Genomic DNA, 14,104 nt, shown 5'->3' with positions numbered 1-14,104 from the left:
TACAATAATATTATATTCATCGCACTATCGCAGGTATTACGATATTATAGATGATTCCTAAATGTATTACCTGTTTTAAAGTATAAACAAGGGAAGGGCCTGGAATAGCACAGAAAAACACGGTTTGTGAACCGGAAATTCACCGAAACCTTTGTTCAAACTACTAAATAAGTTTTGTATTTAATAATTGTAATGTTCGATGAATCTATATTTTTATGGAACTTACTAATAAAACGATATTTTTCTATGTTTAGTCGAAACTACTTGGTATTTACTGTTTAGTATTAATCGAAACAGACATTTATAGTTTTCCTTCTAAAACCCTTCTTAACAATAATAAACAGTAATACTATGCCAGATGCCTATAATCCATATAAACATAATACATCTACTCGATTTTAAATGGATTATATTAAATTACACAGCAATTCGCTTCCAATAATGACTATGTCAAGAATACAAAACAAAAATTATACTCCGATTTAATATTCAACGACAACGAACAGTACATAATTATAATAATGTATTTTAGTTATTTTGAAACATAAGTTTTATCCAATAACGACTTGTACGTTGAACTTTGGAGCTCTTCTGGCATAAATAACTACAAAAAGACTATTCTCTTGTCAAGCGGAAAAAAAAACATTTTCTTATAAAATATCACAACGCAATTTTATTTGAACATCACATTTAAATAATTAAAAATGTTTAATTTACTAAAGAGGATTTAGAAATAAAATGCAAATATATTATGGTTAATTTAAAATGGAAAGTTGCGGTACCCACACGGAGAAAGAAAAAAAATTGAATACAATTATAGAATGTAGAATGCTATACATTATCTCGAATAAGAAATTTACATTTAAAACATGATCGCATATTTATAAGTATATGAGTTGGTTTAAACTATATGTTAAATACAGTTAACTGAAGGCTGAAATACTTTATACTGAATACATTTAGTAATTCATTATAATATTCTATTATTTATCAATAAATCAAAATTTAAATATTTCATATAAATATAATATAATGTATTAAATTCAGCCTGTTCAACAAATTTCCCACTGTATATTATAGTTTATTCACTCTTGAATGAATAATGTAAATACAATATAGGTATACTTCATTTAAAACTGTTGGTTGAGAAATTGATAAAATGTCGGTTATGAAACAAATGTGTTGTACTGTTAAATGATATTTAAAAAAATGTTTAATTGATTATGTTATCATATTATTTTTAATGGCGACAAATTAATCGTTTAAAATTATTTTATTTCATTTCAAATAAAAATTTATTCCTTAAACGCCAAATGTTCATGAAATTAAAACTGATAATTTTAGTTATTTTTTGAATTTCAAAACATAATGGCGAGTCGTCATTTTTTTTTTATAAGTTAATTTTTCTAATATTTGGTAAGAATTGTATGGCAAGTTTATGAATATAATTTTGATCATTGTTAAACACCAACATTATTGTTCGCAACTTTTTATTACTTATTTTTCAATTTTTAGAGTCAATACTTAATTCGTAATATTGTCAGTCCGCGCTATTGCTGCTGTTTTATATTTATTTATTTAAATTTCAATCATTAATGGAATGTGTAATATAATATTGTTTTGTTTACATATTACGTTATAAATATACTTATATATTCTTACCAACCGCAGGAAAATTATATTGTCGTTTTGTTCTATACGTATAACACAATTTTTGTTGTAAATTTAAACTAAAAAAACTTCAATAATTTATCAAATAATATTTTTATTTGCTCAACAACTTGGTCACTGGTGTTGTTAAATTCAACGCAAATTAAACTATTCATGAGCGCCTACATTAAACTTTGTTTGTCTAATTATAAAGGTTTAAATATTGCTTACATTATATTTTTTGGATAGATTTTTGCATAGAAATGTATTTTACTAATTATATCAATCATTTCATTTTGTTGGTTTTCATCTGCAGTGTTTTTACTTCCATGCTCATGAATGTATGAGTTTACACAGTAAACATGTTTTAATCGTTCCAAGTTTTGTAGTATTACAGACTACAGTATTTGAATTAGCAGAGAAATATAATTGTTACGAGCTGTCTTAAAATGTACATACAATGTATCTAAATAAATATATTTTTTAATTGATAGTTATAGAGTCTTAAATTAAAAATTAACAGTTCAATTTATTGATTGTAAATATCCACCTATAACATTTTTTTTTTGTATTCTTGTTGAGGAAACTGGCTAATACGAGCATGTCATCATTTGTTATTTGAAAATAGATTTTATGTAATTGCATATTGTGATAATTTCTGTTTGTACAAATTCTTTGTTCTGAGAACTTCAAACTTTCACGGTAATTCTGTCAGACAAAAATAAAAACAACGTCCAATAATGAAAATTAAAATGGTTTTGGTAACTCAATTGGATTGTAATTCGGTTAAGGCTGTGGTTGAGTAGGTATAATATAAGTCAAACCTGACAAACAAACAATAGTCGACACACCTATCAGTAGATATTTTTACGAAGGCTTATTTGATGTGGTGAAATATCGTTTGATTAGAAAGGTAAACTTTATAAGATAGTCTTCGAATTAATTAAATACAGTTTTAATTAAATTGTAATATTATTATTAAACTGTTGTAATCCGTTGATGTATACCGCGTAGGTATGATAATATACAACATTTTAAATCGTATTTTTAAACGAGAATAATAATTATCTACAGTCATCATAATATTAAATACTTTATTTGAAATGATTTAAATTGGCTTTAACGGCGTTAAAGAAAAAAAAAAAAAATGAAATAAAAGTAGTTAACACTTATTCCATATAATATTATAATTTGATGCATTATTATTACGTTTTAATGTCACTCATCAACAATCTGTTGAAAAAAAAAAATAAAACATTAAAACGACTTAATAATACTACTATGTAAATGAAGGAGTGATCGTTTCGTACTGTACCTATTATGATTATTTACAACCCATTATCGTAGTACGACCGTATATTATTATCATTGTTATGATGTATTATCACAGAATAGATTAAATGGTATTATATTCCGTGTGTATGAAATAGACATCGCGTATATGCCTATCATACGAGTATCACCTATGCGCAGGGTCAGTGCAGCAAATAAAAACGTTCTGCCTTCAAATGGATTTCGACTATCCGATGAACGCCTATATTTGTGCGATCTCCCAGAAGCAGCATTATATCAGTATATCAGTTGCCTACCCGGCCACGACAAGTCTCTCGCAACTCGCGAGTACACTACGGCAACTGCGGCTAGCAAGCGGGAGCAGCAGGACTGCAGGAGCGGGAGTATTAAACCGGGTATTAAACGATAATAATATTACCAACTGCAATTATCAACAGAAAAATAAAACCATTATACATTTTACAATAAGTGTGTGTTACGGAAACGCGGGAGGCCGACGAACGCGTTGTAGTTATTATACGACTGCGTGTGTGTGTGTCTTTGTGTATTTACTCATTTAATAATAATACGCATTACGCGCATGTATAACATGTATATATGTATATATAGCAGAGGTATATGATGTATGCGTTATGATACACATACAGAGATATGAGAGTATAATATATAATAATATTATATCGTACGTCGTATATTACGCGCACATCGGCAGGAGACGTCGGCCGGACAACAACAACAACAATAACGATTTGCCCTTTCACTCGCGGCCCGTCGTCGTCGTTTAAAACGTTATACGATATCTGCTGCACGTATTATGGTAGGTAAATATAATATATATATATATATTTATGAAACACAGGCCACAGGTAGGTGCATAATAATATTACAATATTATACGTACGATCGTAATTTATGTGCCCGGGTAGGTTGTGTGCGGCTCTCTCGGAAATCGGAAAAATCGCCACGAAGGCCGCCCGGGTCTGAAACCAACGGCGCGTCGTTATTAATCATCAGCACGATAATGTATACCGTCGTCCGCGTATACCGTGTACCTGCTCCGTATACCCAGGTATATTACATCATACCATTCGATTAAATCCGATACGCGTATTTTAATATTAGGGACACGCGCTCGGTCCTCTATGCATTAAGTACCCACCTATATTATTATCATTAAAATATTATTATTCGTGCACACTGTCGTATAACAGTACTACTAATATAACACTGTCGTCGTCTGCTCGTAACAGGAGTTGTGTAATTTCTTGGCGACTCTCGTTAATCTGTAAACACTGCGTATAGGCGCGTCGCTCCACCGCGGCGGATTGACATTTGAATATTGTAATATGGACGTGTGCACGGACTTGAGCCGCGGGTGGGATCCTGCACGAGTCGGCAGCTCACCATTTGTTTTTTAGCTGCAGCCCCAAAAGTAGGACGGACGACGGATTCGATCTAATGATTCCAGGAGTGATGTGTCATATGACGTGTGCATCGACCACGGTAAGAACGTTTACAACCAAGTAGTATTCGTGAATTATTGTCTTGTTCACCTTTTGCACTATTGTTTTCTAAAAGTTATACTACGGTGTGGATAGTTGGATTAAAACAAATTTATTCAGTTGCGTTTTTTTGCTGAGTTTTATAGACTGCAGATACCTCCTTATAATTACCTCATTATTCAATTATAATTATTGAGGCAATTTATTTAAAAATATGATGTATTAAAATAGGAAATTGATATGGCCATACACCTGAACAATTATTTTATCGAATCCTTTCCAATGTTCGTGGACTGGGCTATTTTCCATAAATTCGACATTGACTACGTGTTTTTCGTGTTTTTCATTCCGTATATTGTAATTCTGCAGTGTAGGTACATAAATATACCATATTATTATTTATAGAGTGTTGTATCACTTGGGTTGAGTTTGAACGACCGTTGCGCGCTCTGTGCGTACGCTACAGTAACAATATATATTATTATATTTGTACGATAATTATTTAGGTGCTCGATATTTATATTTTTTTCAGTTCACAAAGGTGTCAGATTGTCAGTGACAAAAAACGTCGACTTTTGTCCAAAAATAAAAAAAACACGAGATTATATATTATTTAGCCGATAACATGACGTATTCGTCGGAGGCAGCTGAGACGTCGCCGGGTCGAGCGTATCGAGTGGACGGCTAAAAAATGTGACGAAAAATTAATTAGAAAAATACCGGTACGCATGCAGACGGAGGAAAACAATATTTTAATATTGTTATTACAATATCATCATGTGTACCTACGCCGTATATACGGCGAGTGTAAATAGATATTTCCGACGAGAACGCGAAACTAATATAATATAATATTATTATTATGTACACGACCGCCGCCGTGGCCTCGGGCGGACGTTAAAAAATATAAAAAAAGAAGATGAAAAAAAAAGCGGCTCCGTGTGTGCTGCAGGAGGAGACGGCCGGCAGTGTGTGTGGGACGCATGTGCCATTAACATACAAATTACATTCTTCGGAGAGTCGGTTCAGACGAACTCGGCCGACAGACAGGGTCATCGCTGCTCGGTGCACACGCACCATTACGCGTCGGCCGGTATAGTTTCCCTGGTCGGCACACGAGTGTGATGATAATACATTTAAATAATATTATTATCGTCGTCGTAGAAACCTATAGGCCGTAATGTGCGAAGTAAATCCCGTTACACAATATGTCAGCGGTTCCCAAACTGTACTCCGGGGAGCCCTAGGTACTCCACAATGGCTTACCAAGGACTCCGTTCGCAACACCACAAACATTGTTAAAAGCACTTAAAACTGTTCGTTATCGGAAATGAATATGATTAAACGTATTATTTTTAAATATTCTCCCTTTGCAGATTTAAATAATAAATAATATTTTTTCCAGTTCTTTTGATACTATATTGTTTCACCTTTATTCATACCTATAAATATCATTTTATTTCGACTCCCATGCGTATACAATTTGTGTTATGCATTGTACTTCATAGAAGACGGAACACAGGCAGATAAAAATTAACATAAATATTTCTTGGGGGCTCCACGAGAAACTTCTATTCAAAAAAAGGCTCCGGGGCTGAGAAAGTTTGGGAACCGTTGCTATATTGTGGTACACGCATCACGCCGCGTAAGCCGGCGTTAAATCCCGCCTTAGATTTCCAGCCGATATCGTTTCGAAGGAACAATGGTGGGTAAAAAAAATTGTTTGCGAAAAACCCATTTCGTGGGGGCCATCTCCCCCCTCTCGCTATAAACCTAGCAGTAATATACGCGGCCGAAAGGTACCCGATTTCGGGTGAGGCGGCGGCGGTCCAATGTAACGACTATATATACCTATCGATGTGTATAAAAATAAAGGTGTGCGTGTATGCTTGAAAACGACAATATATACATATAGTGTTATGCGCATATATCGGTCGGTAAAACCTTAAATTATTGCGGGGGCGCGAGCCGGGTTTATGGGCCGAGGGTAATTTGTCGGCGCCGGGGCTTTTCGAATTTCGCGGAAGGGGATACTTATGCGCCGCCCGGACCGTTGCGATTCTTGCAGGGTAAATTGCTTCCGGAAAACGCATTATATACGGGGCCGCAGGTAACGGAAACTGTCTTAATTAGATCGATCCGGAAGCGGTGCACGCGGCGTTCGCGGAGAGCCCGAAATAATAACATACCGATAAATATAATACGAATATTATTATTATACAGTCGACTGAGAGTACCCGAAAAGTAGCAGCTCAGAGTTTATTGGCCGAGTGAAGAAGCTCGAGAGTTTCATTTTTTACTGTTCTGAGTTATATTATTACTGCGGGTATGTCTGCGGCTATCCCGTATCATATGGAAAATCGATATACGTTATACAACCGATAGTAACGAGATTGAATAGAAGGAACAGAAATACAACGAAGTCTAGCCACTACACGTTTGTTCTGACTGAGGAATTTGGATTTTTCCACGGGCGAGACTAACACGTTTTTCAAAACGTAAACAAATGACCGCGCTAATGGCGCCCGTCCGATAGACATCCGCACATCCGGCTGACGAAAATTACTTTGAAAAATCGCGGCCAGCCGCTAAAGGTCGGCTCGTAAAATTATTACTAGACGACGAAGACGACGACGATAATAAATAATAATACCTAGTAATAGTATTCAGATCGTCGGAGCAGCGCGCTCCCGAAACCGCCTCACCCGTACCTGTGTCGTACACTTATAATGCCCACCCATATATATATATATATATATATGTGTATAATATCGGTCTCGAGACGACGACGATCCATCCATTCATCATAATAATGTTATACGAGCGGCTCGTAATATAATAATGTAAAGTGTGCATAGGCGGCCCGGGCAAGGGATATACAGTCGTGAAAAATGTTTTATGTTAACTGTATTTATAGTACCCTACCGATTGCTAATGCGTTAAAGTGTTACGGCAGAATGGATGTACTCGGAAATTGTGATGGACGACTGTAAAACACTATAAACAGTAAATCACTTTTTATACTGCCGATAAAAATGACCATGGTAACGTAACGCGTAATAGCCGGTACCTAATTGCTTTATTTTTTTTCGTCTCAATTTTTGTTTTGTTTTGTTTTTTTTTTTTGTTTCACAGAAAACGGATTGAATCGCAATATTATATTTGTAGTGCGCGCGGTAGGCGTCTGAAAGTCTGAACGCACGCGATCTGTGCGCAGACATCACTCGCCGATCTGTGTATAGTGTGTAATTATTATTATTGAAAAGAAAACGTTTGAACATTTCTAACACACTCTCGTCGATATTAAAATACAACCCGACCAGATAAAAGGGGTACAACTACGTTATTACAATATGTTTTAAGTTTGTATTCCGAAATTGCATTTTCGACGTTCTATACGTTTCATATTATTTCACATAAAATGTAACGTGAGAATATAAAAACCGCTGAACTGCAATTATTACATGTATACACAAATGAAAAATAAAAAAACGGATGATTATAAATGAATTTACGACAGAGTGTTGCTATCCCGAAAAAATCTGATTGTATAGGTCATTCTACTTTAACAATTTATAAATTTACTATAAATAGAAACGCAAAAACGTTAGTCATTATGAAACCATCAAGTTTGACTAATGTTATTTAGAATTTTTTTACTGTTGTTTTTTTTATCTATACACTATACCTAATAGTTTTCTCAAGGTGTAGTCACATTACAAGTATGAATAATTTGTATTTTCTTCAGTACCTATACTTTAAATGATTAACGAGATGCTTTTCGTGTTTTAGCAACTGTCTTGAAAACAGAAAATAGATTTAAAATTTTAAACATACAATTTTTTTTATCCACAGCTGTTGTAACAAATAAATTACATAGATTGTGCATTATAATAATTTATAGAGGTACAGTTATAATATTTAAAGTGTTATTGTTTATTGATATCGAAATGATATTGTTATCATCGGTCAATCGTACTTTATGTTAAACGATTGATAATATTATAAAATAAAAAAAACAAACAAACCAAAATGTTTGAATACGACGTACGTATTAAGAGTTTGTTTGCATTTTAGTTTATCTACCAAATATATATATATATATGAACGGTAACGACAACGGCATTATAATTTATAAAACTAAATTCCATGTAAATAAAAACCTTCTTTGAATAATAAATTTGAAGATATTTTATTTATAGAACATATTATTATATAGTATACGCACGCATAAAATATAAGTGCGTCGACTGAATTCAACGTTATTTCAATGTTTCGTACAATAAAGACAAGTATAATATTAGAAAATACATTTTTTTAATTTTTTCATTATCTCGGATCAATCATTAAGTGCTTGCAAGAGTCAAACGTGTTTTTATTTAATAAACTACATCATATTTTTCACGTATTACCGTATCGGTCGGTTCTAGATTAATATCACGTACAGGTATGTAGTAAAAGTTATGACGCCGTGGAAGTTCAAACTCAGAAGTCCGGTTCTTCATCAATAGACCTGATTGGTTTAATCAAACGTAATAATATATAATGTGAACTCTGAAATTGGTCCGGTTTTGGGTCACATCCGCGGTAAGTGGTAGGTCCACATGGGTTATGGTAAGTAGTGCCTATAGTATTACCTACCCCATAAGTGTATAACGTATAGCAGATTCACGACGAGTCTCTTCAAAGCACGAGCTGGGGATGTTCGATATTAATTTTCGAAAGTCGAAATAAAACATTTGTTCAACAATCCACATAGGGCGTCGTATACGCATTTTTGTCACGGCTACCTATGTGTCTCTGTACCTTCGTAGCGCGTAATAATGTTGTAAATATTATATTATAATATTAGTCAGCGATAATAATATTGTACAGTAGTTAGCACACGCATATATTATAACACAGTGATTATAATATTATGCTGCCGACCGCGGGTGTATTATACCCATCGCCTCTGTACAAAGCCCAATATATTATTATTGTTGTTGTCGATGTACGCGAGTCGTCGTCGCACAGGAAATCGATTATACCGCGGTTGTGTGCATAAGTCGTATAGGACGATGCGTGCACTGTGCCGACTGCTCGTGTGTCCATGTGTGGGCTATGGCTGCCGCGAAGAAAAACAATTTGCAATATACTCGCCGGCCGCCCCTCGACCCTCGCCCCGGCCGGCCAGTGGTTTTATGCGAGTGCGGTGGTCGTCGTCGGCGGGTAATAAAAACCTCTCCGCGGCTCTTCGGCTGCCGGAGGAGCTGCCCCTCCCCACTTTTGCCGCTGCCCCGTGCCCGACCAAACTCCTCAGCCTGCCCCCTCCCCCCCCGGGAAACGATATCATTGGACTCGGTGCCGCAGAGCGGAGACAACCGCCGCGGGGAAATCGACCTCCGCGGATCTCCCGCTGCAGCGACTAGTCCCGGCTACTAACGCTCCTCGTCCGCCGCCTGCACCCCACCGGTGGACGGCAGTTAAACGTGCAGTAGGTTAGGTATACGTATATGACCGCCGCCGTCGGACAATAATCCCACTTGACGTTTATTGTTTCCGAGGAGGAAATCCAATTTGAGTTTTTTTGCATTTTTTTTTTTTTTTACCGCCACGAAACGACGTTTTTATTACGACCGACCGAGTGTGTGTGTGTGTGTGTGTGTGTGTGTGTGTGTGTGTGTGTGTGTGTGTGTGTGTGTGTGCTTACCGGCTGCCACGTGAGATGTACCCTGCGGTACGCATAGCGAGCTCGCGCGTTTACCGTCGTCGGGTGGTGCGTAGTTCGGCGTTGTTCCCTCGACGATTAATTACGCGAGGTTCGCAGTAAATTATTGTAAAAAAAAAAAAAAATGTCTAAAAGCGCCAGATCCTGATGTGTGTGTGTGTGGTATATATATATATGGGTACGCCGAGTGTGTTTTATGTATTTTTTTTCTACAAAATTACTACTGGCCGGTTAATTAGTTTTCGGTTAATTAGGGGGAGGACAATATCGTTTCGAATTCCTCGGCGAGCTCTGTTATAGGTACGTATGGGCGCGTATATCGTCCCGGACTAATTGAAACGATCGGCGGCGGCGGCGGCGGCGGTGGTATTTCATGTTATTATACTCTATTATGATAAAGACGCGTATGTATATATACGGAGAGAGAGAGAGAGAGAGAGAGAGAGAGAGTGACGGAGAGGACTCGCAGAAACGACGACTCCCTCTGCTCGTAAAATAAAACAATATAATAATAGCATACGGTAATAATATAACGACGTATATACGCGACGACGATGACAATATAGTATAACAACAATAATAATAATAATAATAATAATAATAATCGTATATAACGACCGCGTGACGCAAGTATATGCACAGTGCAGTGATACATTTACGTACCGCGCAGTCACTTTCGGCCCTCGAGATCCGCCGCCGACCATTGTTTACACGGGACAAACGACTTCTGCGCCGTGTTAATATATATTATGCGCATCGACTGCTTCAGCCGTGAAACCAGAGGCCTGTAGTTGTAGTAGTCGCGTATGGTCCATTGTGCACGGCCGTCGCAGACGTATCACAATAATAATACATCGTACGTATATTATATTGAAATGTCTCGTACGGTTCGCCCCGTCGACCGCGGGATTTTTCCCGCCACCGCCCCGCCGATCAGATCCGATCTCAGACCACGCTGCAGCGGCTCTGCAGGATTCGTTATTCCCCGCCTGCACGTCTACGATGGTCTGCACAATACTGGCCGCGAACTGTTCGTCGAAAATGCCGACTCCGTGTAGTTGTGATTCGACATTTGTGTTCGATTCGTCATTGCGCGTCCTCCGCAGCCCCACCAAAACTATTGCCGTTCAACCCGCCTCGATCTCAGGCCAAAGAATTTTAGCGCATTCGCTTAAAATACGGGCCCAAGATCATATCCAATCGTAATAACTATTCGTTTTTTTTTTTCGGATTCTAAGGTTGAAACAATTATTTTTAATCCGTACCCGTAATAACCCGCAATTTCAAATGTCTTTATACTAAATGTTGTGTAACCATTAGCAAGTATAGCAACCCTATGTATAAATATATAATAAACAGATATATAATATTATTACTATTATTACTAAAATTTTAATATAGGTCCTCTGGACAGTGAAGATTTCTGATGGTAATTCAAAAATCGGTTAAGTAGTTCAAGAGATGACCTCTAACAGACGAAAAAACAATTTTTCTTCTCTATATTATATTAGTATGGATGAAGAAAAAAAACGAAATTCGCATGACCCAACTAAGTGAGTTCACCAAAATTCGTTAATATACGTATATATATATATATAATCATAAATAATAATACAGTGTTGACCGATGAACGTTGTAAGGACGTTTGGACACTTTCAATTTACGAACGAAATCATCACCGAGTATTTTTTTTCTTCGAAATTTGAGTTTAATTGGACGTACGACGTCGGTGTGGTCATTTGGCGAAAAGTTTGTGTCATTTGTCTGTGATCTGCAACAGCTGACGTTTTTTTTTCACATTTCAGTGCTTCTCTCTCCGTGGTGAATTTCCAGTTTGTCTGTTTTAAATCAAAACTATTTGTTCATAAGTTTCGTTCTTATTTTTAATTTAAGAGAGCTAAGATGTTTATAGCAACGATAAAATATATCATGGCGTTCCGTGAACTTTGCAAAGGATTAGTTTTGTATTTACTACCATAATATCGAGTTTAATAATAAAAAACCTTAAACCGTAGCCCTAACTATCATTAATTATTACTTATATATATAGAGTGTAATAGAAAGACCTGGCCAAAAAAAAAAAAAGAAAATGTACTATAATTAAACGTATGACAAATATGATGAAAATTATTCGGGTAATCAATAATTAAAAAACATACTTATGTCAGGTTCAAAAATAATATTTTTTTTCGCGTTTCTAATTAATTTACTCCAAAAAAACTATGATACTTTAAGAAATTGTAAAAAGTAAGCTCTTTGACTTAAATAAACGTTTTTACCAAAACAATTTGTCTAATGTTTAGTTCACAAATTCGCTATTTTGAATTTTAATGCGGTCACTAATTTTAATCACATAGGTATTAGATCTTTTAAAATTGTACTATATATTTTTTTGCTTATCGTTTTGAATTAATTTTAGTTTCATACAGTCTGTTAATTTGTACAGTCTTATTGTATTTGTATACGTCAGTGAATATAAATGAGTATCTTAAACTAGTTGAGAAATGGAACATAGTATAGGTATCATACATTTAATATAATTTATTAGTTGAGTTAAATTGATTAGGTGACCAGAAAAGTTGAAAAATCATCCAATGTTGGCATCCAAGTTTTGGTCAATTTACACTTGGTGTTTGGCTAATCGGCTACGCGTAATGAGTGAATTAGATAAGTATAATATTGTTTGTCGATAGCAATTCCCGCAAGTTTTTCGTTAAAACAAAATTATATCTGAATAATATGTACACATGTACCTACGTGACGTGCTAAGTACGAACCTGCCGCTCGGTTTTGTAAGCCGGCTAATTATTCGACTAAACGAATAAACGCGCTAAGGCATATTTTAATATTTTATAATGTGTAGCGGCAAAGTGTATACACAACCGGAATAAATTACACCAAAAATGGAATTGACGACGGGAACGAGCGGCGTAATATAAAACGTGAGTGGGTTCTTATTATCACCGAGTGGTAGTGTCACCGCATTGCCGTATCCGGGCTATATCATATGATATTATACCGACGGTGTTCACAGAAAATAATATACATTATATCGTATTAAAAAAATATACGGCATCACATGTGTGATGGAAGTGTGACCGAGAGTGCGTGTCCATTATAATAATACGACTCGGCATAGGAATATTACAATATCATGACGATACCCATGCAGCGGGTTAGCTGTGGTGAAGCTGAAAACGGCAGTGGGGCAGTTCAATAATCGCGACACAGATCGTCCGCGTATTTTATTCTGTTTCCGCCGGATCGAGAAAGCGTGCCGCGGTAAGGATACAGCGGACTGCGCTCGAGTGGCAGACTACCCTGTATTTGTGGCTGCATTTGAATTACATGCAAAAAAAAAAATTTCCAAATTTCCATGCCATCTCTTAGAGAGGTCTGTGCGAATTGCAAGCTGTGAACCACATGTTTATTGATGATAACATGCACTTATATGTGAGCAACTTAAACTTTTTTTTTAGATTTTCTTAATGGAAGATTTAAAATAAAAAAATTCTTTGACAAATTTCCTAAATTATAAAGAAAAATGAAGTTGCTATATATAATAATAAAAATGATTATGAAGTTACTATATAATAATAATAATTAATTATTATTATTATATAGTAACTTCATTTTTCTTTTTAATTTAGGCCTGGATAATTTTAAACTACTCCTACTTTAATATTAACCGTTTTACAAAATGCCATTATTTTATTTTAGTATTCAAAAAAGATGTTTCCAGTATTAGTATTATTATATCATATTATATTTGCCATATTGACATATTTTATTATTATGAAACGCTGTCTTTTTTATTTGTGCATTATGGGTTATTACCTATTACGTAAATATATACCTGCAGCTAGGGGTGGCCAAACTTTTTTTAATTAAGACTTACTGAGAATATATTTTTCCTTTGAGGATAGAATTATGCAAACAAAACGTTTTA

The sequence above is a fragment of the Myzus persicae genome, unplaced genomic scaffold (genome assembly GCF_001856785.1).
Source record: "Myzus persicae strain clone G006 unplaced genomic scaffold, MPER_G0061.0, whole genome shotgun sequence".
Taxonomy (NCBI): Eukaryota; Metazoa; Arthropoda; class Insecta; order Hemiptera; family Aphididae; genus Myzus; species Myzus persicae.
The sequence above is the reverse complement of the archived record's forward strand: the minus strand, read 5'-3'. Positions refer to the sequence as shown.